Source organism: Myiozetetes cayanensis, unplaced genomic scaffold, assembly GCF_022539395.1.
Source record: "Myiozetetes cayanensis isolate MyiCay16 unplaced genomic scaffold, myiCay2020 scf24, whole genome shotgun sequence".
In the NCBI taxonomy this organism is placed as follows: Eukaryota; Metazoa; Chordata; class Aves; order Passeriformes; family Tyrannidae; genus Myiozetetes; species Myiozetetes cayanensis.
The window spans coordinates 3,218,804-3,236,969 of NW_026087456.1; positions in this window are offsets into that span (position 1 = coordinate 3,218,804).

Below are 18,166 nucleotides of genomic sequence, written 5' to 3' on the forward strand. Positions count from 1 at the left end.
TTACTCTTTAAAGAGCAGCCACTACATGATGTGGACATGAGAAAGGTTATACTACCTAAAAGTGCTCCTGATCAGCATTGTTTAAAACGGAAGTTTTCTACTTGATTGGCTAATAAAATACCAGTAATGTCCTCAAACAATTAAATGTTTTATTAGCCAAGGCTCAGCAGAATTTCCTCAGTGCTCTTAAAAATATTTATAAAATTAATTTTAAGGCCATTGTGACCTATTAATGTCATCACTTCTGACACAGTATCAGTAAACCACACTACAATCTAATATTACCTAGCAAAAAGTATCAGTTAATGTCAGGACTAGAGAACTTCCTCTTAGCAGGATTTGAGAGTAGTTATTAGTGTGAGTTGACATTGGAGAATAAGAAAAGGACAGCTTATTCTAGAAATGTGTGGTTCTTTTTATTCTCTTTATGTATCAACATGTTTTAAATAGGAAGAGGAGAAAAATCTATTAAATGTAGCAAGGAGGAGCATATAAAAGAATTAATTATATTGATTTGATGACTAAGGACATTCTAAAAAGTGTTAAATAGAAATTTATGCATATTTACTGAGCTCTACTTTCCCAAAATTTCATGGTATTTTGCTCCCCATACTATAACAAATTTTTCACCTTGCAGATTTTCTACATAATTTCCACGCGTTGTACATGACTATACCCCGGAAAAATAATACAGAGTGGAAAATACTGTTTTATGGGAAAGGAGATGCTGAAGCAGAAAACTTTTTTTCCACCTTCTTTTTAGCTGTTTTGTTTAGTTTTCCTCTTTGTCTTGCAAAGAGGAAAAGGTTTCTGCCACATTCTTAAAATCTTCACCTCTGGCTCCACAGGGATGTCCCATTCCAGAATACTAAATCAGCACAAAATGAGTCACTTCTTGTCATTACTGTGTTTGGCAAATTTCTGCTGTGTATGTGCACCAAAGCAACCTGGGACAGGGCAGGGGACGTGCCTGATACAGGGCAAGAAGCTCACAGTGGTCAGGGGGAGGTTTCAGCATGGAGAGCTGTGTCCTCGGTCTGCAAACTGAGAGAACATCTGAACACCTCTCTAGAGACTTCTTATTCAGGACCGAAATGTTACAGAGATTATGCTGGAGATAATTTACCTTCTGGAGCGACTTTGGGCTTCATTTTGCTGCAGCTATTGATGTAGAATGTCTTTTCCCAGGAGGGGAATATTTCACTTCAAGAGGATTATTGGTTTGAAAGAGTGTGGCTTCACACAAGTGGTCCTGTTTCAATAAACTCTGTTTGACAGCGAAGGCTACAGCATTCTCCTGTGCTTCCTGAGACTACACAAGGATAGATGTGTCTGGGCTATTTCCAGTTCTTCCTGTCAGATTAATTTCAAGGAGTCAGGAGCATTAACAACTCCTTTGCTTGAAGAGAATTGGCAAGGATTTGTCTCTCTCTCTCTTCCATGCCTTTAATCACCACGTAGGCCCTGGGAGAGGGCTGCGGACCACCAATGCTGCACTGATATATCAAACCAGTGGTACCTGTTCAGCAGAGAGGAGGGGATAAAGCATACTGGGTAAGGGAGTTTTCAGCCATGTTCCCATCCTCCGTACTACCTGGAGGGAAGTGATACTTTCACCCAGGTTAGGGACTTTGATGGAGGTGTGTAGGGAGGGCAAGGGAAGGAGGCAGCAAAGCTCTGAATCAGACTTAATTCTCCCTGAGTGGGGCATGAAGGTCTTAAGCATAGGAATTAAACAGTTTCTAAGACTAAATGCAAACAGAAGAAAAGTGTTCACTGTACATCAGTGTGCTTGCCTCTTCCCTTGGAGATCATAATCCTGCCAAAAAGTCATCCAAAAACCACATAATTTCTTCCATTGTTTTGGACTCTCTCATGTTATGTGCAGGCTTGTATGTCAGCTGATCAAGAAAGTCAGACCTAAGCTGCAAATTCCACAGGAACAGTTGTCATGCTGTCACCTGTACTGTGGAAGAGGCTTTATTTGCATTAGGTCCATATATGTTACCTAAAACTGGACAATTCCTTCTGTACGTATTTAACAGTCAGCAATTCTTCTTTATGTCATGTTACATTAATTACCAACTATTTTGAAAGCAGTCTTGTTTCGTGCAAAGCTGTTTTGCTGACTCCCTCCTATCCAAAGTGTTCCTGTGCTGACAGCATTTTGTTCTCTTAAACGAATTTCTTGTAAAAAGATTGTCAGCTTTTTTCTGTTTCAAAATTTTTTGGTGGCTATAACTCTAAGTCACTTATGTTCCCCATTAAAAATTCAATTATTTGATTTACCATAATTTCTCTCTAATATTTGACTATTTTATATACTGCACAATGTCACTGACAAGTTTTAACATAACTATAAAAGGACTAGCATGTTCTAAAGCTATTTATTTGGAGATGTTGATTTTTAAGGGATTTAATATATCAATATAACCCTGAAAAACCTCCTAGAACAATTTGCATATTTTCACACATTATATTTAGCCTTGCTTCTCATTAGCAGGCTCTGTTGATTTCTTATATTGCCAATAAATTACTTGTCCGTAAGAATAATAGAATGAAAATATTTACAACAAAAAGAAAATATGGAAAATAGAAATAATAGTGATAATCCACACAGTTGTGGATAAACAGGTACCATAAAAAAGCAAGAAAGGGAGGCAGGGTGTGAATTTTTCTTTCTTTCATGGTATGCTAAAGTGGCTAAACTGGTACAAAAATTAAAAAGTGGAAGTTGCGGGGTTTTTTTGGCCTTGAAAAATTCTGTTACTGGCCAGTCGTCATATCCAATTTTCCCTGGCTGATGGAATCTGACAAGATCGCAGCCTATGGGAATATGTCTGCAGGCCAGTAATTTTTTTTGTTCTTGTCAGGCATACTCAAAAGGGTAAGGCCATCTGCTTTCCAGCAATTAGATACTCCCCTTTCAATTGTAATGTACTGTGAATCTGATAATTTATTCATCCCAGGGTAAATGTATACACTAGCAGTATGGTGGAAATGAAGAGAACTAAGCCTGGCAGAGGAATAAATAACTCTGCTGTCCCTCAGCCTCACAAGTCCTCAGCATCTCACCCACACTGTCCCCCTTGATGAGCAGGGCTTTGTATCCCCTTCCTCCTGCTTTGGTACATGAAAGAAAGCTATCCGTGCCCAGCTAGTGGAAGATCTCTGAAGGGCTGTGATTATTTGGTTTAAATGTTTTCAGTGGTCCAGAAGACCTAGGTGGATTGTTGGATTTGGGGTGATAACACAGCTGGTAGCAGTGGAAAGAACACTGAGCAGAATCCACCACAACTGGCATGCAAGAGAGTAGAGTATCAAAGAAACCAAAGCAGAAATGTGGACCAATAAAAGAGACTCTTGTAATGAACAGTGTCACCCAGCAAATAAAATTTCTTGCTAGCAAAAAACCATGGATTTTGCATTAAACAAAGGCAAGGTCTTAAGATGCTGTGTGGCTGGGCCCTCTCCTGCGGGTGCCGGTGAGCTGCCCCTCAGGCAGGAGCAACCTGGTGGGTGCCCAGGGGATGGAAAGATGCTGGTGCACACTGCAGACCTACCCATGGCACTGTGAGAAGGAAACATAGAGATGAACCTATGCTAGCAATTTTGTCATGTAGAAACCGCCATCATCGTGGAGGAAGGCTGATGGCACCAACCTTGGTGCCAGGAGGGCATCTGGAAGGTGAGCTTGACAGCAGCCATAGTGATAGTTAGTAGGTTTTCTCAAATATTAATTTACATTATCATTAAAGAGGCTTTTTTTTATCAATCAGGGTATGAGGTGTTATTAGTGCTTGCTGTATTTTTATTAGACTGCTAAAACATGAATCAGGGAAATAGCAGGTTCTTGGTTCCATGTCTGTGGTATTTCTTTTTCTCTCGTAATGAGGTTTTGAGTGTAAGCAGCAGCAGAATTTCCTGCTTTGCTGGCATTTAATTCCATATGAGAATGAAAGACTTGACTTTGAACAACCTAGTGCAGAAATAGGCACATGGAAAGATCCCAGGCTACCAACAGACTAAGGAAAAAAAAGTCTTATGGGTATTAATGAAGCCTCAAGAAATCTAAATCTGTCCTCTTAACTGTATTTCTATACAAATGGTCATTATAGAATCATTAAACAGTGAGAGGTCAATTAAATATTTCTCTGGAGGAAAAGTCTGATTCCAAGCTCTTTTGGGATTTGGACAAATTCTGATATAAATCTGATCTGACAGTATACTTTTTAATTGAAAAATAAAAGAAAATGTCAGACATTATCTGACAGTATCTGATATCTGACAGTATACTTTTTAATAGTAAAATAAAAGAAAATATCATAGCTTATCTGCTTCGAATGTTAGAGAGACTGAGAAAAGTTTATCCCACTTAAATTAAAAATGCAAGAATTTTTTTCTTGTGTTTGAAAATTTGTCCAAAGTAGTAGTGTGTAACTTTCATGAAAACACATTGATTACATTTCATTTGTTGGAACAGATTTTAGAAGATATGTATCCAAGATATAGATGCAACTCTTCCTAGAAATAAGTCTTCAGTTATCATTCAGATGCACATGGTAGGAGATGTTTAAGAAATGAGTTCAGGAAGTAAAAATATGACAAAGCGTGGATCAGAATTAAGATCAGTTCCAACAGAGCAGGTCCTAGAAATTAGAGTGCTCTGGGGAGGAATTAGCAATACTTGGTCATCACAGAAATCAATATACTAGACTCTGTTCTTGTGTAGATTAGCATTGAGATCAATAAAACTCTTAGTTTGTCGCAGTGTTTGGCGGTGTTGAATTAAGGTAATATTTATGACAGTACTTCGTAGTGTTCTGCCTCATGGAAACACGTAGATTGTCAGAAGGAGGTTGCATGTGGTAGAAATGCATCACAAAACACTGGGAGTGAAATAGAGGAGACAGTGAAGATGACACAGCTATAGCTGCACACACTTGATCTGGAAGTACTTCAGTAGCATATCGGCCCATTAACAAACTGAACCTTTAAGAGAGGAGAATGTATGGAGCCTTAATGCAGCATTTTCCATCTGCTAAGGTCTTAGATGTTGACATTAATTCCATAGGCTCGTGATTTAACACTCCCTCACACCTGATGTGTTGTACTCACCCCCTGGCAACCATCAATTGCGGTGGAGACTGGAATTTGTCTTGCTTTAGGTGGAACAGTGATAGTTACAGAAATATTAAATAGTAGAACAGATTGCAAAACCCCAGGCTAGACATCACGAGGAGCTTCAGAGACATCTTCAGGGCAATTTTTTTCTACTTCACTTCATAAGTAGGATAAGGTAAACACCTATTCTTTATGAACAAACATTGCTTTATATAAACCCATCGGCAGGAGATATTTACCTACCTACGAAAGGAAGTTAAAACCTGATAGAAATGTGATGGATATTACCTCTACCTTAATGGAAACGTGAGGATTTGATTTCATTTTACAGAAGGAACTTGCTTCCCACAAATTCTTTGAAAATACACTTTTTTTTTTTTTCTTGAAAAAACTCTTCGGTCTAGCTGAATTGAGGTTACAACCCTAAAATGTTTCCTAACACTAATCTCACATATTACCAGGGTGATAATAACTTTCTTCAGCTAAGAGTGGTGTAAAGTGAACAGTGAATAAGATTGCTGATCTTTCAATTTTGCTCTTTTAGTCACCTTTTCTGAACATATATGCCATTAAATCTTTAGCCTAGAAAGCAGAACAAAGATTTATTGACTCAAACCAGAATTTCCCAGAGACAAAAACTAAGGAAAAAAACCAGGTTTCTGTTTATCAAAAAGGGAGCAAACTCATAAGATATACCTTGTCTGCTCCAGTAGCATTTCAATATATTCATGTAATATTTCAAAATATATGTATATATATCTTAATATGTATATATACATCCTTCTCCCTCAAGGTCTAATAAGAAATATTTTAAAAATTTCATATGGTTATAAATTTTTCAGTTTACATTTGTGTTTTGCAAATAACAAGCTATTAAACTAAACCCAAATTCAAGTAAACATTGGCAAAGCCATTATTTGTTTATTATTTATTTTAATGTGTGATTATTTTTATGAAAAAATGTCATGGTTTTGATTAGTTTTTTATGCATCTCTTAAATGCAATGGTTCAGATCGCTTGCTAAGACTTCAGTTTAAAATCAATATTTGTCATTGTTTCTAGTACTTTCCATGTTTTTCAGAAGAGGTGAGAGCCAGAGACCCACCCCATCACGTAAAAACCAGTGTTCACACCAGTGAAACTACACACTTTTATTAACATACAGAAGGCTTCATGTCTGTGTAAGTGTGAGAGTTAGGGCATTTCCCAAAGGAAATACAAGCTATTGACAGCTTAACTTGAAATGTCAGCTATCAGTAACTAAACAGAGACAAATAGAAAGTGCCTTAAATGATGCATAAACAGATGTCACATCACTTGACTCTGTTTGCACGTTAAACAATTCAATCATCAAAATATTTTTTTCCCCCAATGCATTTGTCATGCTTGGAAAATCATAAGTCTATTCTTAATATTCCAGTGCTGGCTTTCAAAAAATTATACTGGTACCATCATACTGCTAAATGGTTGTGTGTTTGTACCTGTATAATATTATATAGCTGTAGTAATTATTGTCAGTCATAAACTAATTTTGTTAATTTTCTGCAGGGAATGTCACAAAAGAAATTTTAAAATTGTATCTTATTCAAGAAACAAAACTGCAAGTTTGAGATTAACATCTGAACCCACTTATATTTATTAATTTAAAATGTCTAAACTATAGCACTTGCATCACACTTGCTGGAAATAACAATTAGGTGTATGAGATGTCAAGATGTGTCAGTCTGCATTGATTTGCTTCATTGTTTCACACCAACTTAATTTTCTTCCCAACCTCCTATATGTTTTATGTCTTCTACTTCAGATTTGAGAAATGTTTGTGCTAAAATTCAATCTTTTCGAGTTTTGCCAATCACTTCAGTAAAAGATTTTGCCTCTTGCTACAACCATGGTAATGGCATCCTACTCTCATGATTGCATAAGCAATATCACTGCAGTAAAGCATTCAGTCAAGTTATTCCAAATCACAAATTCAAACACCTTTCAGTTTTGAATTTTGTCATCAATGTTTGTGTCTGTTTGGAACTCAAAAGTGTGCTCTGGTTTTTGCCATCTCCTATTCTCAGGTGGCTTCATGTAATAATTCAAAAGCAGGGTGCTACATAATGAGGCTGGGATCAAGTCCATTTTAAAATACCATTGATTTATCTTTATGTTGTTTAGCTTTTTAAATGATGATACTGTAATCATTTAATGAAAATCCAAACTCAGACTAAAAAAAAAAATATGTATGAGTCATTCAGTAACAATATTTATGCACCTTTGATATGTATAATGATGTTGATACAGAAATATTTTATCTGCAGCCATATTTACAAACACAAAAACATCCTCTATGGGATGAGTCTGGAAAAAATTCATTCCAGACAATCAATGAATGTTCTTGAAATTATCTGTAAGCAATCTGTAGAAATACTTACCTTGCTCAGCTGTTGGAAGTGGATTATAGTTAGTCTCATCTGAGACAAAGGTATTAAAGGCAGCACAGCCTCTTTGGAAGTATGAAGGAAACATTCAGCCTTGAAGCAAGGTAGAACAGGATTATGGACCGCTTGGTTAGTGAGAATTCTAGGTCAGGACTGTTTTGTTGTCTATCTTCTCCTCCTGCCCTCTTTCTCTGGTACATTGGTTACAGGGGAGTCCAAGAGGGTAATGGTGATTTCTGTTCTTGTTTCTATAATCTGGGTTATTCAGGGTTGTTTCTTTCCGTTGTTCTTAAGAGTAGCATGTATTTGTTTCCAGTTATTCCTGTCATGGTTTCTTTAAACCTCTTCAGGGTTTCAAAGGGCTCCAGGGCAGGTGAAGGATTTCAATCCACCATTCAGGACGTGGAGGGTAGGGGAAACTTTAGTGTTGATGTCTTTTGTAGTGCAGAAGTTTTCTCCCTTGCAATAAGACAAAGAACTTGGAATTTTGGTCACTGTGAGAATTAATGGCTAGAAACTAATAGCCCTGATAGTTGAATGAACTGACAGTATGCTCCAAACCAAAATTCTAAACTATGGAGTGCAAAATATGATGAGTATTTGATATTTTTGTCCTTACTGAGAAACTGTGTGGTTCCTGCACTATACCCCTCTATAATCAGGAGTGCCTGGAGGCCACCTCTTATGTGTGACAAAGCAGCAATCTTTCTGTTCATTCATAGCACATTCCGTTGTCAGCAGGGTTGTTTTTAACAACGTTGCCATGAAAGAAAGAATAACAACACTGAATATCTCTGGAAACCTGTGGCATTTTATTTGTTTAGGACCTTCTTAATTTTCTTGCATTTTGCTACAGATTCAGGATCGTGAAGCCCCATGTCTGAGAAAATAATCAGTATCTTATCTAAATTAAAATCTAAATTAAATCTATGTGCCTTGTAATTCACCCTTTTCAGTGTCTGTTTTATTGTTGGGCTGAATTCACTCTTGTTTCAAAGACAGTGCAGAAATCTCCAAAAGAACCAGTAGGAACAAAGCTATCCTATTCAAAGGAAGAATGAGAGGAAATAGAGCAAGTTGGGGTATCATATTAGTTTATTCTCATCATGTTCCTTCTTTTTTACTACCGACATGGCATGATAGGAATGCTGGATACTACTACTACAAGCATGGTTTAAGATTACTGAGAAAAATAGGTAAACAATGCCTGCATTTGTCAAACTATTTAATTTAAATGTTTCTATATAATTGTAGGGATCACCTGAGAAACTAAACAGGACATTCCTCTTTAACTGGCAACTGCCTTTCAAAGTGAACAAGTATAGCCTAAACACAAAATATTTCTGGGGGGAAAAAAAAAAAGTTGTAAACATCATCTTTCTTCCAAACTATTGACTTAGTCTAACCAATGAAATGTAAGATGAAATGTTGGCAGTACTTTCTTGTATCAAAAGAAAAGATACTGTGAGTATTGACAGGACTCTGACCAGATCTGTAGATCAGTTGGACTGTTCCCATTCCACACTAGGCAGAAATGGCTGCAAGTTTGTTCCCTCAGGCTCACTGAGGACCCATGATCCAGGAGATCCTATCCCATGGGGCAGGCATGGAGGGGCTCTTCAGGAAGCCACTGCCCTCTCAGGGAGCATATTGCTGCTTTGGGAATTTGAAGTTTGACATTATTTGCTTTTCTCTGTCCTTGCGTAAAGGACCTTGTGTATCTCCTTGAAAAAGTATTTTGAAAAATCCATGCTGTTTTAGTACCTAGCAGGGAATAGGTTTGTATTCAGTTTACAGTCAGGAATAGGTCATGTCAAAGATTATTTAACACTACCAAAAGCAGAATGCTATAGTATGTCCAATTAAAAACAAAGTGTACAAACTCAGTTGGTTCAAAGGCAGAAAGTACTTTAATATTCTCTATGTATGTCACATTATATAATGCAAACTTATAATGTTGCTTCTAACTGTGTTTTGATCTAATGTTCTCACTATTGGAAACAAATGTTCAGAAGCTCTGGGAAGTTTGGTAGTTTAATATTTTTCTTCTGGCCTGGATGACAAAAATTTGGTCATTGTTCTTTGAAGTGCACCACAAAACCTATAGTCAACAACTGATCATTGGCTTGTAAGTTTTTAAGAGACTTTTTCCATATTGTGTTGATGTATGAATACAATTCATATTTTTGAATTTATAGTGAGCCTGCAGGAAGAAAAAAAAGGGCAAAAAAACCCTTTCATATTATATCTCAGACTGTATCTACTTTATAGAATATAAAGTAGGTATAGTATTTCCAGGGCAAACAAATACAATAGCTCAAGTTCTTCAGATGCAGTGCTGTGCTGGGTCTGACAGGAATGAACTTTCTGGGTAACAGCACAGAGTATGGTGTGGTGTTTTGGATTTCATAGAAACACAGAATGGTTTGGGTTGGAAGGGACCTTAAAGACCATGCAGTTCCAACCCTCCTGCCGTGGGCAGGAACACTTTCCACCAGACCAGTCTGTTAATTTTCGTAAAGCAGTGCCAATAACACGTGACTGTTATGCCAATAACACTACTGCTGAATAGTGCTTGCACAGCATCAAAGATTTCTTTCAGCCTTGCTCTGTCCCCTCTAGCATTTAGGCAGGACTGGGATAAGACAGTGCCAGGACAACTTTCCTGAACTGGCCAAAGGAATTTTCCATGCCAGATGACATTATTATCAGTAATAGAACAGTGTGGGGTTGTTGGTGCTTTGAAAGTGCTTGGGCACCATTCTGCTTGTAGGAAGTGGTAAACTATTGTTGCCTTTGCATCACTTTTCCATCTCCATCACTTCCTAAACTGACCCGCCACAACTGCTGAACTCTCTAGTTTGCTCTACAATGGCAGGTAGAAAAGTCTTCATGAGAGATGTATGTGTCACTTACCTGGAATGCTTTTAGAGAGAAAGTCAGGAAATATTTGAATGTTTGCAATGTATATGGATCATGCACAGATGGAACAATTTCAAAAGCGTTACAAGTCACTGCAACAAGCTCACTACTAATACAGCTATGTACCTCTGTGTTGGAAATTGGTGAAAATACATCAGCAGTGTATTTTACTACTTCTTACTCTTTGATAGTGAAAGGAAGAAGATTCCATTGGATTACTATTCTTCTTTTCACTGGTATAATAATGCTTCATAGTCCTTTAAGGAGAATCATGACTGCAAAAATTAATTGGAATCTTTCTGAGGCTTGTTACTCACAATCATATGATAAATATACTTGTCTTAAGATATACAGTTGGAATCACTAGTAAGTTTGTTTATTTACTGTTTGCATAAAATTGCGTAGCAATTGTACTTCCAATTTTCATGTAGTTTTGCTGAAAAATATTGTTTTGACTATTAAGTGTTTGGACTTAAAAAAAAAACCAACAAAAAATGAAACAAACCATCACTACAATGCAATAAAACAGTTTCAAAGACAAAATATATAAAAGTCTAGAGGTTTAATAGTAAGAAATTAAAAGGAAGCAATTTCTATGTGATTTAAACTGTCAAAAACCAGCGAAAGTTTAGCTAGAAAATGAGAAAAGGCACTTGATGTAGATGCTGAACAACCAATTAAGTATCATTAGTGGTTATTCTTTCTTTTTCATGTTGTATTATAAAACATCTAAAGTATAGTGAGAGTGCAATGACCTTAGATACACAGAGACTGATTTTGTGCTTTATCTCGTCTCCTATCATCCATTGACTATGGCCCATTACTGGAGTAAATGCATTCACTAATTGCTTAAGTATTGCTTTGTACACCTGGATCAGCATCATTTTGGCAGTTTCAGCGATCTTCTGAGTCAAACCTGGAAATCTTATATATTGAACTTTGTCTTGAATTGATTTCGCAAAACAGAGTTGCCTCTTCCTGTGAAATTCAGCAATTATTGTCTCAGGCAAGACTTATGGAAGCAAATGATGACTTGGATATAGACTTCTTTCAGGTGTTACAAAATCTAGATATTGAAACAATTATTTTTCAAATTCCACTGTCAAATATTTTTCAACGTAACATTAGCACTCCCCTAATATGTCTCCTTATTCTTTAAGTACTGGGAGTTGTTCTATCCCTAGCTTTTTTCCTCATTGCAAGAGGGAGCTGCTCAAGGAATTACATTTTGTGAATGAAGAAAATGTTCCAGGCAATATCCTGAGACTTTGCCTGACTTGCCAAGTCTATTCACTGCCTCAAATAAAACTACAGTTATTTGAGCTCAGTTTCACTGCAATTCTAAAATGATAAAACCTTACAGCCTGAAAGAACAAACTTAGTACATTTGGCAAACTCTACATTTGCCAAAAAAAGTTCAGAGTTCCTTCTTTGTGGCATAGTCAGAACTATGCACTGCGGCTAAGAATTGCATCATATTTTATTCCTGTAGGCCCATGAAAGTGTTATTTGGGAGACCCTCTTGTTAAACAAACACAGCACCTCACAAATGCAGATTCTAACCTGCTGTAATACTAATGTGAAAAACATTAAAGACTAAAGCAGAAGAGTTTGCTGAATGCATATTTTATTTCAGCCTGCTGTCTTGCTCAGCAGAATTCCTCCTATAAATGCTATAAATTATAAAAAAATGGTATCTTTTATTTTTTTATATATATACCCATATAAATTATAAAAATTGTTGTTCTCCCAGGCTTTCCTCAGGTAACACTTGTGGCTGTTAATCTGAAAGAATATTCTGCTTGTGAGCAGGCCTTTATTTTCAGGGATGGGGCCCCACTTATTCTTTTTATAGCCGTAGTCTCTAGTCTTTTCATTCCCATTTTCTGAAAGAACAGCCTTATGAAAATTCTTCTGGTGTTTTGTTTGTTTACTGTGGTCAAAAATAATTTCAGTACGACTGAAGCAGCCTATAATTTACTATTTCCACTTCCAGTGTTACTGGTATATTATCATTAGAGCTGGTTAATAACATAGATGACATTACAGGAACGTGCAGTGTACCTGCTAACTCTGAATGACACAATTCTAAAAATTTTAAGACAGGTACCCAGAAGTCCTACTTTCTATGCCACTGCAAATGAGGTGTATGAGATACTGACTGCATGACATACACAATGAAAATTCACTAAAAAGAGTTACTCTATGTTCTTTGGTAAATTTAAGATACTGGTGCTTCACTTAATATTCTACAGAAATATTTATCTGCTAAAGGTTTCTCTTAGGTAGCAAACTAATAGCTTAGGAGTTGCCAAGATGGAAAACCTCATGTTTTTGCTGATTAACGTATAATATCTAGCCATGTTTTTCAGACTGAGTTACATTTTCCAAGTCACCTTTGAGCTGTTTCTTTAAGTGAATCACATAATGGGTACTTTTTTCCTAGGATGTGAGCAACCTGCTCTCTTCTTCAACACAATAGTCCTTTTCTGTTTGTTCCTTCTATTTGTTCCTACTGTACCACAATACATCAGTCTGTACTAACAGTTTTTCTTGTTTGTTTCCTAAGATGTCTAGTGTCTGCTTTATTTTGTGAACTGTAGATGTAAAGAGTTTTACTGTCTCTTTTCTTGGCTAGATTTTTAGTGGAACTATCAGAAATAGTTTACAGTTAAAAAACCCCCAGAACCTTCAGGTATTTCTATTTCTCTGAGCATTGCCTAATGCAAAATCCCATTATGAAACTCTTTGAGCTCCTTTGAGTTATACCAGTGGGAATCAGCCAAGTGTCCACTGCCACAATGACACCAGCTAAGCAATATGTACAGGGTCTTCTAGATAAGAATTAAGTGTTCTTACCTCATCTTTTAGCTTCGTAGCTTAACAGAGACAAGCCATAGATAAGTGTATGTATTTATTAAGCTCTCTAAAATGTGCATAATAAGGGAAGATTATAGATATTAGGAAAAATTTCCTCACAGAAGGGGTGGTCAAACATTGCAACAGTCTGCCCAGGGAAGTCACTGAAAGTGTTAAAAAAACATGTAGATGTGGTGCTTAGGGATGTGGTTTAGTGGTGGGCCTGGCACTGCTCGGTTGGTGGTTGGACTTGGTGATCTTAGAGGTCTTTTCCAACCTAAATGATCTTTTGTATAGCATATCAATGTTGAATCAGCTTCAGAGACATGGTTTTATATATATATATATATATATGCCTTATGCGATATATCTTAGAATTCTTTTGTGAATGCCATGTTGGTCAGCAACCATTTCTGAGGCATGTGCAGTTTGGCTGACTGACACAGGGAACACATTTGTAACTGGTTGTGGATTCAACCATTACAAGATAAAATTGAGGATCCACTGATTTATAGGCAGAGGTGCATTTTTTTTTGGAGAGAGTCTCAATATTTCAATCAATGTCCTTCCTACTCAAGTTGCTTTAAAAACTGCAAAGTGTCATCAACAGCCTGGAAATTTGGTCTATAAAGTACTGACTAAAACAAGCTGTTTCCTCCAGGAACTGCATGTTCCACTCATTTGGGTGTTCTTGGGTGGTCTCTCTAATGATTTTTTTTTTTTTTTTTTTTACTTGCTCATGATCAAGAGGGAGATGATTGTTTGCCTCTGCTTCTCCAAAAGGTATGTGAGACTTGGTAGTGGCAAACAGTTTGCCATTTCTAGAGGTTGGTGAGCTGGAACTGAGACCATTGAAGAGCAGAATTCACTTGAAAAGCAGAAAGGGATCCTGTACGTGCTTGGCATCCTGGTGTGCTCTGCTTTCTTGAGGGCAGAGCAAGATTCCTCAGGCTTTTAAAATGAGCTGCCCTGGTGGTGAGAAGATCATTTTTCTCACATTTTGTGCTCACATTGGCAAGAAGTTATTCTTATGAGCTGAAATTAGTCAGACCAAGTGAAGGAATTAATTACAAGCTGGCACTGAGCATGCATGTATTTTTCATACACTGTAAATCAAGTCTTCATTATTTCAAATTGTGTTGAGAGATGATGTGTTCAGTAAAAAAAATTTAGTGGAAATGTAAATGTCTCCACTAACTGTGTTGTGTAATGTAATGTGCAACAATGCTGCACAACATCTGAAGGGCCCCAAATTTATCAGAACACAATGCCTATGTAGGATGCTCAGCTGCCTTTTGCAATGTTGCCTCTTTGAAGTGTCCTGCTTTTTCATTAACAACTGTATCACACTCCTGAAGAGCTAATGATAAAATGGTTTTCTGGCAGCAGCTCCTTCTGTTATATAGGGAATGTGATGTGTATGGCATGTATAATGTAGCTGATTTGTACAAGAATCATATCACTTAATCAGCTGTAGATTTGGTTATTGCATGATAAAGATGGCAACCCATTAATCAATTTATAGACATAAATACATTATTGTTCAAGAATAAAACCTTGAATTTAATTTTAAATTAAAACAATGGTGTATTGCAGTCATTTATTTGATTGCCCTACAGCTGTCTGACACATGGTGAGATTACTGAAGCATGGAGCCAAACAGCCAACACTACATTTAGTTTCATTTATTGAAATAATGAAAGGGTATTAATGATAAAGTACAAAAGTGTGTAATAGAAAGTAATGTACTGTGAAATAAAATTATGTTTGGAAGTCAGGAAGAATGCAGTAAAAGTTAAAGGCTTAAATGTATTTGGAAACTGCTTTGTATTGTTTTTATAGAAGAATGGTTGTGACATACAGGCTATGAAATTTAAAAGAATGTGTTATATGAGTAAGATGAAATAATTTATTAAAAAGCAAATATTACCCTCAGGTTTTTCTTACAGTACTAGAACTGGAAGAAAGTGTTGGAAATGACCACATGTTATATACTTACCAACTCATGTTTGCATTTTCCTTTAACAAATTTCTTTATTCTGTATTTTAGGAAGCCAGTGATAGTGATTGTTTGCAGGGGACACATGGAGAAATATTGGTAGTAGATATGATTTCAGTATGATAATTCTCATGGACTACCATTTAAAAAAAGTTCTGAATTGCATGCACATATCATATGCTTCCACATTCTTCACGGACACTCACCACAAGTCAACAAATCATCTCTTTCAAATAAAAAAAGTGGTTCTTAAATCTTATTTTCTTAAAACTAATAGAAATGTAACAATATTAAATTTTTGGCTGATAAGACAACTGGTGTTTGATTAATGACAGTATAATAAAAAGATACTTTCTTTTTACCATGTCGTGTTTCAGCAAAATGACAGATAAATTAAAACTACGCTACTGAATTTGCCATGTGCTCTGTTGTCAAGTTTCTAATTATTAGCAGAATCTGTATATCTTCCTTTTTGTAGTATAGAGATTTCCTGTTGGGGCTTGTGAGCTCCTAAATGATGTGCTTCAAACCACTTCCTCTTTCTGAATGTCTAAATGCTGAAAACTTGTGTGTTACTAAAAACCTGAAAGTTTATCTCTTTTTGAAAATGAAATAAACAACTGCTAGTAAACATAAAGTATTTTTCATTACTTTTCAGAAATTCACAGTAATATTATTTGCTTTTAAAGATACATGAAAGATTAAATAAAGATCCCTATTTTTAAAAGCATGTTTCTCTAGTATTAATATCTTGATTTCACACCCAAACCCAAGCAATTTAGACTATTTTAAACCTCATTTTTCAAAATAGTTTTCTCACATTCATCCCAGTCTTGAATATGATCTTAAGAGATAAAAGACTAAATTTATTAAACTCTTCCCACCTTCAGAGAAATAGCTCCAATTGAAATTACATTTGGCTCGATTTTCAGTGCAGTGATTATAATATTCATTGGAATATGACCAAGCTGTTAAAAACCCCCAAAACTACAAACATACCATCTATGGCAGTTGTCTGGAGGCTGTGCAGCAACATCATCGTATTTTCCACAGCTTATACTGTTCTTGTGTTTTTCTTCCCAAAAATGATTGCTCAGTTTTGAATTCAATGTAGTTTATAAGTGAGGAAAATGTCATCCAATATTTACAAAATGTCCTAACAAAGATTCAGTAAGCATGGGCATCGTTTGCAGCCTTAACTTATGCAGTACTTATAACTTGTAAATATTTCAGGTAAGAAAAACACCCAAGATTGTATATTCAGTCGTCATGTTATCTTCAAAAAGAATATGTTTTTGGCATGGATTTTTGAAAAAGATTGACTGTAAAGTTATATTTCTTAGCTTTGAATCCAATGTTTTCCGTTTCAAAAGACTTTAGCATTTTTTAACTGTGTTTCTTTTCTAAGCCACCTTCTAGTGGTGACAAATGAATGAGAGACCAAGTCATTGGCCTGAACTTAGGAGATCTCAACACTACCCTGTAAATGCTTTCTGTATAACATTGGAAGTATTACCTCTTTTCTCTGGCTTTTTTTTCAGATCCTTGCTATGAAGTCAGCTTGTGTCATGACAATTATGTTCTCTAAAGTCAAAAAAGTGAGAAGAGATTTGAATTATCTATTATCTAAGAAGGCCTGGCAACCTATGCTGTCAACAGACTGTCTTTGTTCGTGGTGAGTCATGCACTAATTCCTATGACAATATCAATTTTTCTAATGAGGGAAGAACAGTCAGGCCTTTTGAAGACTACTTAAGGAGCAAACTGAATAAGGCTATAGTGACATTAGAACATTGACTAAAACCAGAGACACTACATTCCATGAACCAGTCATGGAAAGAAGTAGGATAGCTGGAACATACAGTATGAAATCAATTAAAAAAAAATAAAATAATGGGTTGTGCATACTTTGACCTTACTGAGGCATCTAACCATAAAAGATCTCTATGTACCAAAGAAAACTAAAGTATTTACACCCATATCATCTCCTGAGGCTTTCTCCACTAGAAAAGCATACTGGGAATAAGGTACACATCTCTCTGTGTGGCATCCACAAGAACAGTAATTACAAATCTGTGTTGGAAGCAGGTACTTTTATATGGCACTGTGGGAAGCTGTAGGCTGCTTTGTGGAGTAGGGGCTGTTTGCACCTGGAAAGTAACATGCTTCTGAGTTTGTCAGTACCAGAGCTGCATATTTATAAAATTGAGAATTTCCTTGAGGAGAAAGAAAAAGTAAGCACAAGCTTTCGCTCTTCACATTGCTTCGTCTTTTGTTTCCCTAGTTTTGTTAGAGTAAAAACACAGACAGTGATGCCTGTTCTCTAAAGAAATTTTAATCCTAAATAAGCTAGAAGTTGTAAATAGCAAATACTAGCCAAAAAAGGGAAAAAAAGAAATTGTGTAGGCTCTGAAAAGGAAAACAGCTTATAGTGCATATTAGATGAGCATTATTATGGTTCATAATTACATTTAATGTAATTTTACATAGTTTTATATCAATGAAGAAGGCACATTGACAAAATTTTTAAGTCATACGTATAACCTTGAAGTGTTCAGCTACTGTAGGATAATTCCTCAACAAATACTCAAAGAGAACAAAAGAACTAGAAACATAAAGAAGAGAACTGCAAACTTCAGTCTGAATGGTTCAGTGGAGCTGTTCGGGTATTTGGTATCTGTTTTCTCACAGGTTTAGATCTGTACCACACTAGTAATTGATTTCCAATCTCAAGGCTTCTCAATATTTACAATAGTGTAGCTTCCCAAGCAACATCAAGCTTTGCTACCCTCTAGCCATGGCGTTTAATAGCCCTTTTTCCAGTAACAGTTACTAG